This window comes from Capricornis sumatraensis, chromosome 14 (assembly GCF_032405125.1).
Source record: "Capricornis sumatraensis isolate serow.1 chromosome 14, serow.2, whole genome shotgun sequence".
NCBI lineage: Eukaryota > Metazoa > Chordata > Mammalia > Artiodactyla > Bovidae > Capricornis > Capricornis sumatraensis.
The window spans coordinates 42,895,680-42,915,729 of record NC_091082.1 but is presented as its reverse complement, the minus strand read 5'-3'; the positions used below and the strand labels follow the sequence as shown (position 1 = coordinate 42,915,729).

The window sequence follows — 20,050 nt, the reverse complement described above, 5'->3', positions numbered from 1 at the left end:
ACTTTGCCGACTAAGGTTCATCTAGTCAAGGCAATGGTTTTCCCAGTGGTCATGTATGGATGTGAGAGTTGGACTATGAAGGAAGCTGAGCGCCAAAGAATTGATGCTTTTGAACTGTGGTGTTGGAGAAGACTCTTGAGAGTCCCTTGGCCTGCAGGGAGATCCAACCAGTCCATTCTGAAGAAGATCAACCCTGGGATTTCTTTGGAAGGAATGATGCTAAAGCTGAAGCTTCAGTACTTTGGCTACCTCATGTGAAGAGTTGACTCACTGGAAAAGACTTTGATGCTGGGAAGGATTGGGGGCAGGAGGAGAAGAGGACGACCGAGGATGAGATGGCTGGATGGCATCACGGATTCGATGGACGTGAGTCTGAGTGAACTCCGGGAGATGGTGATGGACAGGGAGGCCTGGCATGCTGCGATTCATGGGGTTTCAAAGAGTCGGACACAACTGAGCAACTGAACTGAACTGAACTGAGAGTAATAGTTGTAAGTTTATTTTCTTAGGAACTTGTCAAATTATTTTCCAGCATGCCTATCACAATTTGCACTCCCACTAGCAATGTATGAATCATCTAGTTTCTTTGCATTTTCCCCATTATTTGCTACTGCTACTGTTTTCTTATTTTAGACATTTGAAGCTGTGTAGTTGCTTCTTATTGTTGGTTCTAACAACAATAAGGTTCATTTCCCTTATAAGCAATGATGTAGAACATATTTTTATATACTTGTCATTTGTCCGGTGAAAAACCTCATTTCTTTTGCCATTTTTAAGCTGCATTGTTTGGTTTTTCAAAGATGGATCATGACAGCTCTTTATATATTCCTAGTAGTAGTCCTTTGTCAAATATAGTGTTTGCGAATATTCTTTCCTAATCCAAAGCTTGCCTTTCATTCTCTTAACAGGGTATTTCAGAGAGCAAAAGCTTTTAATTTTGATGATGTCCACTTTTATTTTTTTCCTTTTATATTTTATGCTTTTAATATCTTTCTTAACTCTTTATTTTTAAAGTTTTCTCCTAAGTTTTTCTTCAAAGCTTTATCAGTTTACTTTATATTAAGCTCATAATCCATTTTCAGTTAATTTTAGTATGAGAAATATCAGAGGTTGAGGTTCACTTTTCCTCACGAGTGTCCAATTATCCCATCACCTTTCAATGAAAATGCTACCTTTCCTCCTTAAAATGTGCAATTTTGTTAAAAATCAGTTGGTCATATTTGTATGGGTCTGTTTCTGGTTACTCTGTTCTGTTCCTTTAATCTATGTATATGTCCCTCTTGACAATACCACACAATCTTGATTACTGTAGCTATATAATAAGTCTTAAAATTGAGAAAACAGATTCTTCCAACTTTATTCTTCTTTCTGAAATGGTTTTAGCTATTCTAATTCCTCTGCTTTTCGTTATAAATTTTCGAGCATTCTTGCCTATATTTACAAAAATATTTGTTGGCATTTTGATAGAAATTATATTACACCTATATATCAATTCAGGGGAGAATCAACACTGTAATATTTTGAGTCATCCAATCCATGAACATAGTATGTCTCTCCATTCATTTAAATCTTTCATTTATTAGATCAGCTTTGCACAGTTTCAACATATATCTTGTTTCATTATGTTTATATATAACATTACAATTTTATCTTTAGCAGTTGTAAATAGCATTGCATTTTTAATTTTGGTGTTCACAATTTTCACTGCCATGATAATAGAAATACAAGTGAGTTTAAGATTTGTATCATGTATCCCATGACCTTCCTGAACTCACTTCATAGTTCTAGGAGCTTTTTCATAAATTCACTGGAATTTTCCACATAATCAATCATGTCATCGGCAAACAGAGACCTCTTCTTTTCTAACTGAATGTCCTTTCCTTTTCTTGAGTACTGTACTGGCTAAAACTTTAAGCACTGTGCTGAATGAGAGTGGTGAGGGTAAACATCTTTTCTTTGTTCAATTTTAGAGAGAATTCCTTTTTCTCCCAAACTTTGATATACTGTACTTTCATTTTCATTCAGATCTATCTTAACTATTTCCTATTTGTCTTCCTTTTTGACTCATGATTTATCTGGAACTATGTTGTTTAGTGGCCAAGTGTTTGGAGATTTTCCTATTATTATTTTGTTATTAATTTCTAATTTGTCCACTGTGGTCAAAAAACACACTATTTATGGGTTAGATTATTTACAGTTTACTGAAAGAAGTTTTATGTCCTAAGATGTGGTCTATCTTGGCATTGTTCCATAAGGATTTGGAAATGTATATATGTGTGTGTGTGTATCTTTATAATAAGATTGAAGGCAGGAGGAGAAGGGCATGACAGAGGATGAGGTGGTTGGATGGCATCATCAACTCAATGGACATGTGTTTGCACAAGCTCCAGGAGATGGTGAAGGACAGGGAAGTCAGGCATGCTGTATAGTCCATAGCATTGCAAAAAGTCAGACATGACCGAGGGATTGAACCAAAATATATATCTTACTTATAGGGTATTCTTTAAATATTGATTAGATTCTGCTGGTTGAAGGTGTTGCTCAGTTCTTCTACAACCGTATTGTTTTTCTATCCAGTTGTTCTAATCCACTTTTGAGAGAGAATTGTTGAAGTCTCAAGCTAAACTGTAGATCTGTCTACTTCTCCTTTCAATGTTATGAGCTGTGTTTGAAATATTTTGCAACTACTTTTTGATGTATACATATTTCAGACTGCTATCTTTTTGCTAGATTGACATTTTTGTCATTACATAATGTCCCCTTCTGTTTCTAGTAATTTTTGACCTTGAAGCCTAATTTATATAATATTAATATAGTCACTTATTGTTTCTTTTAATATTTGTATAAATTTTCCTATTCTTCACTTTCTATCTGTTTATTATTGTGTTTGAAGTCAGTTCCTTATAGACAGCGTATAGTTGGGTCATGTTTTCAGATCCACTCTGCCAAACTGTTTTTATTGGTATACTTGATGAGAAGGTAACTAAAACACAAGAAGGCCAGGGGTCTCCAAACAGAGGAAATAGGCTGCAAGTGTCAGACATTTTTTTCTCTCTCTTAAGTGGCAGGAGGAAACAAACTAGTGATTTTTTTCTCTTCCCTTCTCTATACAAATTTTAAAAGGTTTCTCTTAAAATACTGTGTTGCCATAATGACACCTGGTTCCACCTGAAGTTAACTATTCTCAAACTTTGAGTTAACCAATGTATTTTTCTTATGGAAATATTTGTCTTAAGCTATGTTAATGTACTATACATTTATCCCAGACTCTGTCTTCAAGTCGGTTCGCCTAATGGCTCAGAACCTACTTGACAAACCAGTATGTTGTACTCAGACGTTGTTCCCCTAATCTATGTAAACAAAACTATTTGTATGGTAATCTGCCCTTCTACAAGATTCAAGTCAATCATTTTATGGCCGGGGATGACTCATCTGGTGCCAAGATTATCCCAAAATACATCTTATGGATGAGGGGCCTGGTGACATTCTGAATTTTAAGACACTCCTTTCATTAACAAACTGCTAGTGACTATATAACATCCAGCTGAAGACTAACAGGGGGGTACTCTTTCTGCCCCCTTCTGATGCCTATGTCAGAAGCTTTCTCTATCTCCTTTATGCTTTAATAAAACTTTATTACACAAAAGCTTTGAGCAATCAAGCCTCGTCTCTGGCCCAGGATTGAATTCTTCTCCTCGGGAGGCCAAGAATCCTGGCGTCTTTTTGCGGTTCAGCAACAACCTTTCACTGAGTGATTTATTTTTAATGTAATGATTGACTGAAATGTTAGGTCTTAAGTCTGCCTTTGTAATTTTTTTCTATTCTGTTTTTTGCATATGTGTTAGTTACCCTGCCTTCCTGTGGATTATTTGAAATTTTATAAAATTTCATTTTGATACCTTTATAGTCTTGTTAGGTGAATTTCTGTGAGTAATCCTTTTTTGTTGCTTTAAGGTTTTACATTATAGACACATAATTTATCAAAATCTACTTGGGTATCATTATTTTACCAACTTGAGTGACATACAGAAACTTTAACTCACTTTATCTATCTTTGTCCTCTCTTTTTTACAATATAGTTGCCTTAAATATTTCCTTCATATGCACTTAGCCATATTAGACACAGTTGTAGTTTCTGCTTCAATTGTCAAACACAATAGAAAACTGAAAAGGAGAAGGAAAATTACTGTATTTACCCATACTTTCACTTAACATGTTCTTTGCTCCTTCCTGATATTTTAAGATTCCATCTTTTATCACTTACTTTCTGTTTATTTTTTAACATTCCAATGCCAATTTATTTTTAAAAGAGTTCTGTGTAATTCTATGGTTTCTTTGCTCCCCCTCCTTCCTTTTTCATATAATTGTACAACCACTAAATATTACATAGGTTGTAATGACCTAGATTGGGAAGATCCCCGGGAGGAGGGCATGACAACCCTCTTCAGTATTCTTGCCTGGAGAATCTCCATGTAGCCTGGCAGGCTACAGTCCATGGGGTCACAAAGGGTCGGACACAACCGAGTGACTAAGCACAAGCACAATGATCTTGTACTGTTACCAGTCATTCAGGAAAAATTTTCCCCCCTCCCAACAACCATCCTGGGGGAACTAAAGGTCCTGAGAAGAGGCCAATTCAACATGGCCTCTACCCTGGTAGGAAAGAAAAGATGGAAAAAAAAAAAAAACAGAAATTGACTAAGAGGTATGTGGCCACCATCTCTTAGGAGTGAGGCTCTGGCTGTTGCCTAGGGTTGTGATAGCCTGCAGCATGCAGTAGGGCAACTGCAAGACCTTGCAGCCACATCTTCCTCCCACCAGTCTGTCCATGTCCCAACCTATGTGTCACAAAAACCCTTCAGCAGGGTTCTCCTCCACTGCTCTGGTATATGCATCTGGTCATAGTTGTCCACACGCTTCACCTTTTATGACAGGTTTTGGATCTCAACCTCCAGCTGAATCCACTGGTATTCAGTTTCTTCCTGAGTCCAGACTCCATGTACTATGCACACAGGTATGTGTCCTGCAGGGTATATATCAACACTTGTCCAAGAGCTGGCATCCTTCTGAAGGTACTACTGATTGATCCGTGTGTCCAGATTATTCATGATCCTCTCCTGAATCTTCTCATGAATCCACTGGTATGTCTGTGCCTCTCTTAAAGTAGAAAAAGAATGTCTTGAGGGGTTCCCTAGCCTGGACTTGCTGTCTCTGATTGACAATGTCAGGGTTCACCTTGTACCAACTTCATGACTCATAGTACTCGCTCCTGTGGGTCTTTCAATCTCCTAGACATATTCAGCAAAAGTCATATTTACACTTGGAGCATTGCATGTGACTGCAGTCTTCATTCTTCTCAATGCAAATATTGTGCTTGGGACAGTCTTTAGTGTGAGCACTAATGCAGTGGCTGACTCAGAGTCATCTGCACACTTTGAGATCCATTTCCAGATTGCAGCGCAGTCTATGGAGGCATGATACATCTGATGACACTTAAAACAGAAGACTTTGTTGTACCACTGGCACTGTACTTGGTGAGCTCAGGGCTCCTGTACCCTGATAACCATGGGGCAGTCTGCACCAGGACACAGCTGGAGCTGGCAGTGACTCTCCACGAAGTCCCTGAAGAGGTAGTGCCTGTATTTGTCTCGATTCTTCACTGAGCAGCAACAGAAACAAGAAGTCCTCTGGTATTTGAAGCAGGGAGTCCTGAGCCATGCAAGAAACACTCATACCCAGACCATCCTTGACAAGTACTGAGCAGTGCTTCTCCCAGTGGCTGTGGCAAAACTGGTAATGACAGGCTAGAGAAAGTAGGTTTTCCTTCCACACAAACTGCATACACACTGTGCAGTGGTAAGGGGATGGGCTGTGGGGACATGTTTCAATGAATGGATTGAACTCGAGTTTCAATGAGAAGCTGAGCAGAATTAGACGTGTATTAGCCCACTATCTCTGTGAATTGCCAGTGGAAATTAATTACTGTAAGTTTAGCAACTCAATGACGTACCTTTAGGACAGAGGCTAATAAGCTGGTCATACACGCTCACCAAGGGCACCCTTGGACTCCTTGAAGCTGCTCAGCTTCTCTTGATGCTCGAGTTCAGCCCAGTCCATCAATTCAAACTAATTGCAGGTCCCTAAACGTATCATCTTTCTCTTAAAACTGCACTTTTTTGCATAATTTTTTTCTTCTTTCTATCCTGTGGACATTCTCCACCTAGTAAATGCCCATTCGTATTTAAAAATTTAGTTCCATTGTCCAGTTATCAGGAAATATTCCCTAATTCACAAGCTTAATTTATTTGTCTTCTGCTTTCCCTTAATAGATTGACTAGTTTTCTGTGATTCTGGTTTCAGTGTGTCTTCCCTCTATGCATTCTCGCAACACCGTCTTACTTGGCTTTCTCTTAACTTGGACATATGGTATCTTTTCACGGCTGCTCCAGCAAAGCACAGCCACTGCTCCTTACCTTGGACGAGGGGTATCTCCTCACTGGCCGTCGCCCCGACCTCGGACGATTGGAATAGTCAGTCTAATCACACGAACCACAGCCTTGTCTAACTCAGTGAAACTAAGCCATGCCATGTGGGGCCACCCAAGATCGGCAGGTCATGGTGGAGAGGTCTGACAGAATGTGGTCCACTGGAGAAGGGAATGGTAAACCACTTCAGTATTCTTGCCTTGAGAACCACATTAATAGTATGAAAGAGCAAAATGATAGGATACCAAAAGAGGAACCCCCAGGTCGGTAGGTGCCCAATATGCTACTGGAGATCAGTGGAGAAATAACTCCAGAAAGAATGAAGGGATGCAGACAAAGCAAAAACAATACCCAGCTGAGGATGTGACTGGTGACAGAAGCAAGGTCCGATGCTGTAAAGAGCAATATTGCATAGGAACCTGAAATGTTAGGTCCATGAATCAAGGCAAATTGGAAGTGGTCAAACAGGAGATGGCAAGAGTGAACATCAACATTCTAGGAATCAGTGAGATAAAATGGACTGGAATAGGTGAATTTAACTCAGATGACCATTATATCTACTACTGTGGGCAGGAATCCCTTAGAAGAAATGGAATAGCCATAATGGTCAACAAAAGAGTCTGAAATGCAGTACTTGGATGCAATCTCAAAAATGACAGAATGATCTCTGTTCATTTCCAAGGCAAACCATTCAATATCACAGTAATCCAAGTCTATGCCACAGTAACACTGAAGAAGCTGAATTTGAACGGTTCTATGAACACTTACAACACCTTTTAGAAGTGAAGTGAAGTGAAGTCACTCAGTCGTGTCCGACTCTTTGCAACCCCATAGATTGCAGCCTACCAGGCTCCTCCATTCATGGGATTTTCCAGGCAAGAGTACTGCAATGGGTTGCCATTTCCATCTCCAGAGGATCTTCCCAACCCAGGGATCGAACCTAGGTCTCCCACATTGTAGGCAGATGCTTTACCGTCTGAGCCACCAGGGAAGCCACACCTTTTAGAACACCCCAAAAAAATGTCCTTTTCATTATAGGGGACTGGAATGCAAAAGTAGGAAGTCAAGAAACACCTGCGGTAACAGGAAAACTTGGCCTTGGAACACAGAATGAAGCAGGGCAAAGGCTAATAGAGGTTTGCCAAGAGAACATACTGGTCATAGCAAAAACCCTCTTCCAACAACACAAGAGAAGACTCTACACATGGACATTCACCAGATGGTCATCACTGAAATCAGACTAATTATATTCTTTGCAGCCAAAGATGGAGAAGTTCTATACAGTAAGCAAAAACAAGACTGGGAGCTGACTGTGGCTCAGATCATGAACTCCTTATTGCCAAATTCAGACTAAATTGAAGAAAGTAGGGAAAATGACTAGACCATTCAGGCATGACCTAAATCAAATCCCTTATGATTATACAGTGGAAGTGAGAAATAGATTTAAGGGACTAGATCGGATAGATAAGAGTGCCTGATGAACTATGGATGGAGGCTCGTGACATTGTACAGGAGACAGGGATCAACACCATCCCCATGGAAAAGAAATGCAAAAAAGCAAAATGGCTGTCTGGGGAGGCCTTACAAATAGCTCTGAAGAAGGGCAAAAAGCAAAGGAGAAAAGGAAAGATATAAGCATCTGAATGCAGAGTTCCAAAGAATAGCAAGGAGAGATAAGAAAGCCTTCCTCAGCGATCAATGCAAAGAAATAGAGGAAAAGAACGGAATGAGAAAGACTAGAGATCTCTTCAAGAAAATTAGAGATACCAAGGGAACATTTCATGCAAAGATGGGCTTGATAAAGGACAGAAATGGTATGGACCTAACAGAAGCAGAAGATATTAAGAAGAGGTGGCAAGAATACACAGAAGAATTGTACAAAAAGATCTTCACAACCAAGATAATCACTATGGTGTGATACTCACCTAGAGCCAGACATCCGGGAATGTGAAGTCAAGTGGGCCTTAGAAAGCATCACTACAAAGCTAGTGGAGGTGATGGAATTCCAGTTGAGCTATTTCAAATCCTGAAAGATGATGCTGTGAAAGTGCTGCACTCAATATGTCAGCAAATTTGGAAAACGCAGCAGTGTCCACAGGACTGGAAAAGGTCAGTTTTCATTCCAATTCCAAAGAAAGGCGATGCCAAAGAATGCTCAAACTACCACACAATTGCACGCATCTCACATGCTAGTACAGTAATGCTCAAAATTCTCCAAGCCAGGCTGCACATGAACTGTGAACTTCCAGATGTTCAAGCTGGTTTTAGAAAAGGCAGAAGAACCACAGATTAAATTGCCAACATCTGCTGGATCATAGAAAAAGCTAGAGATTTCCAGAAAAACATCTATTTCTGCTTTCTTGACTATGCCAAAGCCTTTGACTGTGTGGATTACAATAAACTGTGGAAAATTCTGAAAAAGATGGGAATACTAGACCACCTGACCTGCCTCTTGAGACACGTATATGCAGGTCAGGAAGCAACAGTTAGAACTGGACATGGAACAACAGACTGGTTCCATATAGGAAAAGGAGTACATCAAGACTGTATACTGTCACCCTGCTTATTTAACTTCTATGCAGAGTACATCATGAGAAACGCTGGACTGGAAGAAACACAAGCTGGCATCAAGATTGCAGGGAGAAATATCAATAACCTCAGATATGCAGATGACACCACCCTTATGGCAGAAAGTGAAGAGGAACTAAAAAGCCTCTTGATGAAAGTGAAAGTTGGCTTAAGCTCAACATTCAGAAAATGAAGATCATGGCATCTGGTCCCATCACTTCATGGGAAATAGATGGGGAAACAGTGGAAACAGGGGCAGACTTTATTTTGGGGGGCTCCAAAATCACTGTAGATAGTGATTGCAGCCATGAAATTAAAAGACGCTTACTCCTTTGAAGGAAAGTTATGACCAACCTAGATAGCATATTCAAAAGTAGAGATATTACTTTGCCGACTAAAGTCCATCTAGTCAAAGCTATGGTTTTTCTAGTGGTCTTGTATGGATATGGGAGTTGGACTGTGAAGAAAGCTGAGCGCTGAAGAATTGATGCTTTTGAACTGTGGTGTTGGAGAAGACTCTTGTGAGTCTCTTGGACTGCAAGGAGATCCAACCAGTCCATTCTGAAGGAGATCAGTCCTGGGATTTCTTTGGAAGGACTGATGCTAAGGCTGAAACTCCTGTATTTTGGCCACCTCATGCGAAGAGTTGACTCATTGGAAAAGACTTTGATGCTGGGAGGGATTGTGGGCAGGAGGAGAAGGGGACAACAGAGGATGAGATGGCTGGATGACATCACCGACTCAATGGACGTGGGTCTGAGTGAACTCCGGGAGTTGGTGATGGACAGGGAGGCTTGGCGTGCTGCAATTCATGGGGTCGCAAAGAGTCGGACACAACTGAGCAATTTAACAGAACTTCACTTAATAGCCTTTCCAGGCTTCTATCATAATGCTCACCATGTTGTACAGTAACATCTAGTAACCTTCCTCAACAATCAGATTCTATACAACTCATCCAATTTTATAGTTTCAGATTCAATGACACAGTAGTTTAAATAAGTCCTTAACAAAATGGTGTACTTATCTTTTTATTGAGTGAACCAATATTTACAGAGCAACCTCAAAGCATATTTAGAAAGCACATGGGTTCCTGAGTTCTTATTCTAAGTGAAGGAAGCCTTCATCACATCTCATTTTTTCCGGTGCATCAGAGATCAAACACACTCTCAAACAACCTGCTTGGAGGAGAGATGGGGAATGGCAGGGAAGACAACAGGGTTGAGGCATGACTGTGCCTGGTGCTACTTAAGTAAGAGCAGGAGCTATGGAGGCAAGGGAGAGCACAGAGGCACCTTCCACCCAGTGCACTGGAAGGGGGTGGTGTCATCACTTATCCAAACTCAGCTGGAATCCTCTCTCAAGGAATTTCCGATCTCACCAAAGAAGATATCATTAGAACATATGAAAAGGTTAAAGCCACAGTGTATCTCAGTCTTCTACCTCAGTTTTTATGTTCTAGTTAATTGCAAATGGGGCTTCCCTGGGGGCTCGGGGGTAAAGCGTCTGCCTGCAATGCGGGAGACCCGAGTTTGATTCCTGGGTCAGGAAGATCCCCTGGAGAAGGAAATGGCAACCCACTCCAGTATTCTTGCCTGGAAAAGCCCATGGAGAAGCCTGGTAGGCTACAGTCCATGGGGTTGCAAAGAGTTGGACACGACTGAGCGACTTCACTTAATTGCAAACACATATGAAAATCTCCCTCTAAAATCAAATGCTGGGGCTTCCCTGGTCCAGTGGTTAAGAATCCGCCTTGCAAAGCAGTGGACACCAGTTCGATCACTGGTCCAGGAGGATCCCATATGCCATGGAACAACTAAGCCAGGATGTGGCAACTTCTGAGCCCACACGCCGCAACTACTGAAGCCCAAACAGCTAGAGCCCATGCTCCACAACATGAGAAGCCATGACAACGAAAAGCCCGTGCACCAGAACTAGAGAAAGCCCACATGCAGCAAGAAAGACCCACCAGTCAATAAATACCTAAATCTTTTTAAAAAATCAAATGCCACATTAGCAAGTAGGGTTCATATGTACAAGTGTTTGTAAATGAGAAGTATGTATTTTAGGGAGTGCATATGCAATAATGTCTCACCCACAACTGCTATAGGCAAGATGATCAAGAGAAAAATAGCAGCAGCTGATGCCAAATGTGCAACTCAGATGGTTTGAAAACAAAGTAGCATTCCAAAGAACATGGGCAAACTTCCCTCAGACACAGTCCACTAGCCAACAGATTAAATTTTTAAGATACATGAATAACTTCTCTAACAAAAGCTTACCAAAAGATAGCAAAGAGGTAGAAAATTAGCATAGTTACATGAAATCCAAATACCTAAACATCTCTCCCATTATTCACTATCTCTGAGTGCAAAATAAAAATCTTCTGTTTCTATATTTTTTTTGCAAAATAGGAAATGTTGGCTTCTTTTCAAGTTAGATTGATTTTAAAAAAGAGAATAAGAAAAACAAATATTGTATATTAATACATATATATGTATAATATGTATACATACATATTATACATACATATATATACAGATCCAACCAGTCCATCCTAAAGGAAATCAGTCCTGAATGTTGACTGGAAGGACTGATGTTGAAGTTGAAATGCCAATACTTTGGCCACCTGATGAGAAGAACTAACTCACTGGAAAAGACCCTGATGCTGAGAAAGATTGAAGGCGGGAGGAGAAGGGGACAATAGAGTATAAGATGGTTGGAGGACATCACCGACTCAATGGACATGAGTTTCAGTAAACTCTGGGAGTTGGTGATGGACAGGGAGGCCTGGCGTGCTGCAGTCCATGGGGTTGCAAAGAGTCAGACACAACTGAGCAACTGAACTGAACTGAATATATATATATAGAATCTAGAAAAAGGGTACTGATAAACCTATGTGCAGGGCAGCAATAGAGATGAAGACATAGAGAACAGACTTGTGGACACAGCAGGAGAAAGGAGAGGGTTGGGTGAACTGAGAAAGCAGCACTGACATATATACACCGTCACATGTCAAATAGGCAGCTAGCGGAAAGCTGCTGTGTGACACTGGGAGCTCAGGTCAGCGCTCTGTGACAACCTAAAGGGTGGGATGGGAGCCAGGGAGGGAGGCTCCCGAGGAGGGAATATATGTCTACTTACAGCTGAATCACATTGTTCTACAGCAGAAACCAACACACCATTGTAAAGCAATTATCCTCCCATTAAAACCAAGTATTAAAGAAAGATAATGCACTCTGTACTCACCTGCACATTAACTGAACACCTCAGCATGAATTTATCAGAAGTAGGGGGTATGGGAGGAAGACAAAGAGGTTTTGCCATTGATCTGATCTGGATTTTGATACCAGTTTTGTCACTTCATAGTCATGTGAGTCTGGATAAATTCTGTAAACTCTCCAAAGCTCAGTTTTCTCAAGTGTCAATGGGAAATGCGTGTAGACATTACAAGGATTGACTAGATGGATTTTAATAACTAAACTTATTTGTAAATATGTGTATATTTGTGATCACTCCTTTTTAATGTGACACTGGCACTGAAAAGGAGACCCACACACATGTATGCAATTAATCAGAATATAATGGTCATATGCAATGGCACAAGGAAAGTATCATGCACCTGACCTAGTGTGCTATATGCACTCATCTTTTGTTTCCACTCACCCCACCTCTTTTCCCAGATTTCTATTGAGAAAATGGCAAGGTAAATAAGGTACTTCTTTCCTTAATGAATTTAGACTGGCAAAGGGATTAAAATGTACACAGTTCAGCTCAGTTTAGTCGCTCAGTCGTGTCCGAATCTTTGTGACTCCATGAATCGCAGCAGGCCAGGCCTCCCTGTCCATCACCAACTCCGCGAGCTCATTCAGATTCACGTCCATCGAGTCTGTGATGCCACCCAGCCATTTCATCCTAGGTCGTCTCCTTCTCCTCCTGCCCACAATCCCTCCCAGCATCAAACTCTTTTCCAGTGAGTCAACTCTTCGCATGAGGTGAGCAAAGTACTGGAGTTTCAGCTTTAGCATCAGTCCTTCCAAAGAAATCCCAGAGCTGATCTCCTTCAGAATGGACTGGTTGGATCTCCTTGCAGTCCAAGGGACTCTCAAGAGTCTTGTCCAACACCACAGTTCAAAAGCATCAATTCTTCCATGCTCAGCTTTCTTCACAGTCCAACTCTCACATCCACACATGACTATTGGAAAAACCATAGCCTTGACTAGACGGACCTTAGTCGGCTAAGTAATGTCTCTGCTTTTGAGTATGCTATCTAGGTTGGTCATAACTTTCCTTCCAAGGAGGAGGCATCTTTTAATTTCATGGCTGCAGTTACCATCTGCAGTGATTCTGGAGCCCAAAAAAATAAAGTCTGACACTGTTTCCACTGTTTCCCCATCTATTTCCCATGAAGTGATGGGACCAGATGCCATGATCTTTGTTTTCTGAATGTTGAGCTTTAAGCCAACTTTTTCACTCTCCTCTTTCACTTTCATCAAGAGGCTTTTTAGTTCCTCTTCACTTTCTGCCATAAGGGTGGTGTCATCTGCATATCTGAGGTTACTGATATTTCTCCCAGCAATCTTGATGCCAGCTTGTGTTTCTTCCACCCCAGCCTTTCTCATGATGTACTCTGCATAGAAGTTAAATAAGCAGGGTGACAATATACAGCCTTGACATACTCCTTCTCCTATTTGGAACCAGTCTGTTGTTCCATGTCCAGTTCTAACTGGTGCTTCCTGACCTGCATATACGTGTCTCAAGAGGCAGGTCAGGTGGTCTGGGATTCCCATCTCTTGAAGAATCTTCCACAGTTTATTGTGATCCACACAGTCAAAGGCTTTGGCATAGTCAAGAAAGCAGAAGTAGATGTTTTTCTGGAACTCTCTTGCTTTTTCCATGATCCAGCAGAGGTTGGCAATTTGATCTCTGGTTCCTCTGCCTTTTCTAAAACCAGCTTGAACATCTGAAGTTCATGGTTCACATATTGCTGAAGCCTGGCTTGGAGAATTTTGAGCATTACTTTACTAGCATGTGAGATGAGTGCATTTGTGCGGTAGTTTGAGCATTCTTTGGCATTGTCTTTCTTTGGGATTGGGATGAAAACTGACCTTTTCCAGTCCTGTGGCCACTGTACACAGATTATGCCAAATGAAAGCAGAATAACCCACATGTTAAGAGAACACAGGGAGAAAGATTTGGGGCCAAGTTCCCCTGGACATCAGGATCAGTTCATGCAAAGGCCATTTTAGATGGGCTTCACAGAGCCATGGGGAGCTTTTGATGTGTGGCTTACAGTTAGTAAGTCTCACAACTGAAGTAACATGTTAACACAGAAAGAGAGGCTAAGGCAGATGGTTCTCCAATAAAGAACCCTAAAGAATTTCCACTGGTCACCAACTTGCAGAGCTGAACTGAGGATTGTAACTGGCCAGAACATGGTTTACTGCCTAAAATGGGACAGTGTTACCAGCTTGAGCAGAGATCGGACACTCCTTATTCTTCTAATTCCATCCCAAAGAATTCTCAGTATTCAAAGTACTAAGAGCACTCCTTCTGTAGTGCAATCAATGAGAGAAACGGTGTCTTGGCTTCAACTTTAATGCATACTATTCTTTCCTCAACTTTTCTCAAACTAACTCCTTAAAACGAGAAGAGAGGATGTAAACGGGATCACTTAAGACTTAAAGCACTTCTTGAAAGGGGGTATGATTGTACAAAGCAAAACACTATAAGGTGGCTTCTACAGCAAAGTCTGAAGAGCCCTGATAACATTAGGAGACACCAGGGCTGTGGATTTTCATGTGCTTTGTCCCTTTATTAGCCCATTAGAGAGACAAATAGTGAGGATAGAAGAGGATCCCATTAATCCAACAGACCAGTGCAGGATTTAGAAACTGCTCATAGCACCACCAGTCCAGGCTGTGGGTGTGAGAAGACATTATAAGCACTCAAGCCAAGGGTGGGTGGATCCATGGACAAGCCCATGCCCCTGCTTACAGCCAAATGCTTAATCTACACTGAACACTCCTCATTCTAGGGAAAATAAAGGGATAATAACAGAGATAAGAGAGAGAGGACAGAGGAAATAAACCATGTGTCCTAAAGAAACAGTATAGGGATAATCATCTTTAAAATGCAACCGAAAACTACACCTCTTTAAAATTACTTACTACACAGACCAGTAGATTTCAAGTCAGTTACAGTATGTTCATATGATAAAATATTTTGCAGACATTAGACACATATTCTAAAATGATGTTTAATGCACCAGAAAGTGCTTAAAACATAATTTAAAGTAAAAAGAGCTGATGTAAAATCTGTACATACAGTGTTTATCAATATCACAAAACTACAAGTTTGGCATGTGTGTTAGTAGCTCAGTTGTGTCTGACTCTCTGCGACCCCATGGACTGTAGCCAGCCAGACTCCTCTGTCCATGGAATTCTCCAAGCAAGAATACAGGAGTGGGTTGCCATCTCTCCAGGGGATCTTCCCTACCCAGGAATCAAACCTGGGTCTCCTCCATTGCAGGCAGATTATTTACCATCTGAGCCACCAGGGAAGCCCTTAAATGTATGGTAAATATATATATATATTTATATATAAACACACACCAGTTCTTGCATCTGAGTGACGTGATTATGTAAGAATTTTAGATCCTTTCTAAAATTTTTCTGTTGTATTTCAAAATTTCTGTGAGGTTGTATTCATCATTTAAAGTTTGTTATATAATAAGAAAAATGTAAAGATAACAGAGGTTGAGGGAAAGAGTTTTCAAAGCAAAGACAAGTCAGTAAGAAAGTAAAACCCAGGCTTCCCTGGTGACTCAGTGGTAAAGAATCCACCTGCCAGTGGAGGAGACACAGGTTCAGTTCCTGGTTCAGGAAGATCCCACATGTTGTGGAGCAACTAAGCCCATGAGCCACAACTACTGCGTCTGTGCTCTAGAGCCCAGGAGCCGCAATTAGAGTCCATGTGCCGCAAATACTGAGGCCTACATGCCCTAAAGCCCCATGCTCTGCAACAAGAGAAGCCACATGCACCACAATGAGAAAGTAGGCACCAATTACCACAATTAGAGAAAGGCCTGCACAGCAAAGAAGACCAAGCAGAGTCAAAGACAAATACGTAAATAAATAAAATTATTTTATAAAAAGAAAACAAAACCCATTTCCTGAGCAGCCAGAGCACTGGTATGTGGGTGCAGATAGCTGTGCTGAGGCAGAATATAGGGAAAGGGGACAGGGCAGAAAGGGCCCTGAATACCACACTTAGGAACAGAGATTTTCTTCTGTCCACAGAGCATATTCTGAGTACCAGGGAAGGCTCGGCTGAAACTGTGCTTCTGGAGATTACTCCAGCAAGTAGCATCCTGAATCAGTTAAAGTGAAAGACTATTTTAAGAGTCTAAGTGTCAGGCTAAGCCTGAGTGACGAAGGTGAGGATGTGGTAGACCTCGGTGTCTGGTTATAACTCAACCAATGCTTGGATACAGATGGGAGAGGGGAGGATTAAAGATGGCCTCAAGGACTCAATTCTGGGTGACTAATTAGAGGCCCATATTATTCAAAAAAATTGAGGTAGGAGTATATTTTCAACAAGTTGAGTTTAAAGCATTTAAGGAGATCAAACCAGTCAATCCTAAAGGAAATCAACCCTGAATATTCACTGGAAGGACTGGTGCTGAAACTGAAGCTTCAAAACTTTGGCCACCTGGTGCGAAGAGATGACTCACTGGAAAAGACCCTGGTGCCTGGAAAGATTGAGGGCAAGAGGAGTAGGGGGCAGAAGAGGATGAACTGGTTGGATAGCATCACTGACTCAATAAACATGAGTTCAAGTAAACTCCGGGAGATAGTGAAGGACAGGGAAGCCTGGCATGGGGTCACAAAGAGTCGGATATGACTTAGCGACTGAACAACAAAGGGGTATCTTAAGATTCTAATAGTGAATTAGAAATGTGAATTTAAAACTTGAGAGAGAATTCTGGGCTGGTTACATGGATTCAGGAATCATCTGTATAGACATGAGTGGTGGCTGGCTAAGAGAAGGTGGGGAAATTAAGAGTAGGAGAGAGAGAGGAGAAGGGAGAAGGGACAAAGAAAGAGTCAGACAGAGGACACAGGAATAACCTCAGAGAATCATACTTTGTAACAAAGAAAAGTGGACGCTGACAGAGCCACGAAAAACAAACAGAAAGGTGAGCCCCTATTTCAGTACCATGGAGAAAAGGAGCCAAGAATGCTACGCCACCCTCAATGGTAAACGTGGCCCCACATTCAGAGAGACTGAGCACTGAGGAACGGCTGCTGGAAATGGTGATGGGGCGGCGGGTGTCAAGTGACATTAAAATGTTTTCAGGTGAAACATTAAAAATAAAATCAACCAGTCTCAGAATAGACATTTCTCTGCAGTAACTGTCACGTTAAAAACACACCTGGAGAGCCGAGCTCTAAGCAGCGTGTCATTTCTGCCTCACCCAAATGAGCTGAGACATTCACCTCTGGAATGCTACCAGCTTGAGGCCATCACCACAGCAACCAACAGGACAACTGTTGTTTTTTAACTCTGCCCATTGCCAACTACATTGCAGGCTGTGAAATGCATAGAAATGAAGCTGTTCTTTCAAATCCTGTTGTGTGGGACTCAGCATGGTTGCAGGTGTCTGTGAACACTGCCTGACTTAGGCTATTTTCTTTAAAAACTAGAATGATAAAAATCTACCAAGCAGTTTGGTACCAGTCAGGAGAGACAAACTAATTCTTAGCTTTGTGGACTAAAATATATTTATCAATTCAAATTGGATTTAATTGTTTTTTAAGACACAGTTTTAGCGACTCCTTAATCAAACTGATACTTTTCCTTAATACTGAAGAGGAAATTTTTACACCTAAACATCCTTGCAAAAGCAAACCAAACACTGAAAGTGTTAGTCACTCAGTTGTGTCCGACTATTTGTGACCTCAAGGACTGTAGCCCACCAGGCTCCTCTGTCCCTGGAATTCTCCAGGCAAGAATACAGGAGTGGGTTGCTGTTTCCTTCTCCAGGGGATCTTCCCAACCCAGGGACTGAGCCTGGGTCTCCTGCATTGTAGTCAGACTCTTTACCGACTGAGACACTGGGGAAGACCTACATCACACACTGGGTCTTGCTTATGTCTCTTCTTGTCCCGAAGGGCCAGCTTGGGAAACGGACAAGAATCAGCTGTTCAGTCTATTCTCTTTTTCACCTAAATTGATTTTTCTTTTATTCATTTTATTGGCATTTCTATGAGCCAAAGTAGATAATACCTGAAACTATCTGAATCAATGCTACCAATAGGCTTCCCAGGGGGCTCAGTGGTAAAAAAAATCTGCCTGCCAATGCAAGGAGACATAGCAGACACTGGTTCTATGCCTGGGTCACGGAGATCCCCTGGAGGAAATGGCAACCCACTCCAGTATTCTTGCCTGGAAAATCCCATGGACAGGAGCCTGGTGGGCTACAGTCCATGGTGTCACAATGAGTCAGACATGACTGAGCAACTGAGTGCACACACATGCTACCTATCAAATTACTGTTACTAACAGTACTAAAACAACAAATAAAACATGCTTGAGAAGCAGCCCAGGGGAACTGAGAGTTCAAGATCCTTATATGCTTCTTACAATTACTAGATTCAGTAGAAAAGTATCATTAATACAATCGAGAACTCTCATAAATCCCAGTATGTCTGAAATGACCTTGTGCCATGAAAAATCTCCAGTCTTCAACATACACAATGATAGGCTGAATGATCAATGTGCAAAGATACAGAAGAATACTTCCAAGTATCAGCTGATTATTTAGAACTGGCTTCCCTGGTGGCTAAGTGGTAAAGAACCCACCTGCCAAACAGATGATGGGGTTCAATCCCTGGATCAGGAAGATCGCGTGTAGAAGGAAATGGCAACCCACTCCAGTATTCTTGCCTGGGAAATCCCATGGACAGAGGACCCCAGCGGGCTACAGACCACGGGGTCACAAAATAGTTGGACACAACTTAGCAACTAAATAACAACAAGGCTCCTAACTTTTTATTTACATCCAAACTTTCGCAATTTTTGCTATTACTGTGACCCTCCTGTACTATTACTTACTTAACATTTGTTTAAGTCAATATTTTTAGGTAAGCCTCTTTCAAAGAGGCCTTATAGTATAAACATGTAAACATTACTAGATAAAATACAGTTTAACAAATGACTAACATGCTATTATCTCTGAGAATTCTGAATCTCAAAGATTCCATTTTCCTTGTTACATTCAAATAGCTTATGTACCCATATCTTAATGAATCTCTTCCCAGTGAAGCCCAATCTTAATGTGAAATCCTTTTACAAATGAGAGTATGATCTGTTCTAAAAGGAGAAGTTTTTAAGGCACAAGTCGTATCATAGATCTGAACCCCATTCAGTCAACAAATTCAGCAGTGAAGAAGCAAATATGCACCCGATGCACCAGGCTGGGAGCAAGATCTAAATCTAGGCAGAAAGGGCCTAGGAGAAGAGGAATAGCATGAGGGAATTAAAAATCTGAATTCCAGAGGAATGGCTTCTAGCTTGAGGTCTCAACTCTGACTAGAAAGAGGAAAACACACACCAGTGTATCAGAACAACTACAACCAAAGTTCTCCATTTGACTCTTTCTGAGATTGTATTAAAATTAAATATGAAGTATAATATAATTTGCATTTTTTTCTTCAAGTCCCTGGCCCTCCAGGACTCCATACAAAATTCAAATGTTACAAAGGCAACTCTGTCTCTACACAGATCCTCTCCCCTGCTCCAGCCCCTTTTGTTCAGCACTGAATGAGACTCTAGTGCCTAGGAAGCTGTCAACCACCTTCAGTGGGGAAGGAGTGAGCATGTGTGTGCCAGGACTGAGAACAACTGTGGCTCTTAAGAAAGGAGGAGGAAGGAGGAGGCCTTGTCTAAACTTCTGATCTTCAACCAAACCTATACTCCTCCAACCTTCCCCAACT

General features: G+C 41.2%; 1 protein-coding gene and 1 pseudogene across 1 annotated transcript in view; both read right to left on the bottom strand.

Moving 5' to 3' along the window:
- Window positions 1-20,050, bottom strand: part of RGS7 (regulator of G protein signaling 7) — a 467,306-nt gene that overhangs the window by 364,261 nt on the left and 82,995 nt on the right. The window lies entirely within an intron of this gene.
- LOC138090774 (E3 ubiquitin-protein ligase ARIH2 pseudogene) lies at window positions 4,839-6,072 on the bottom strand (annotated as a pseudogene).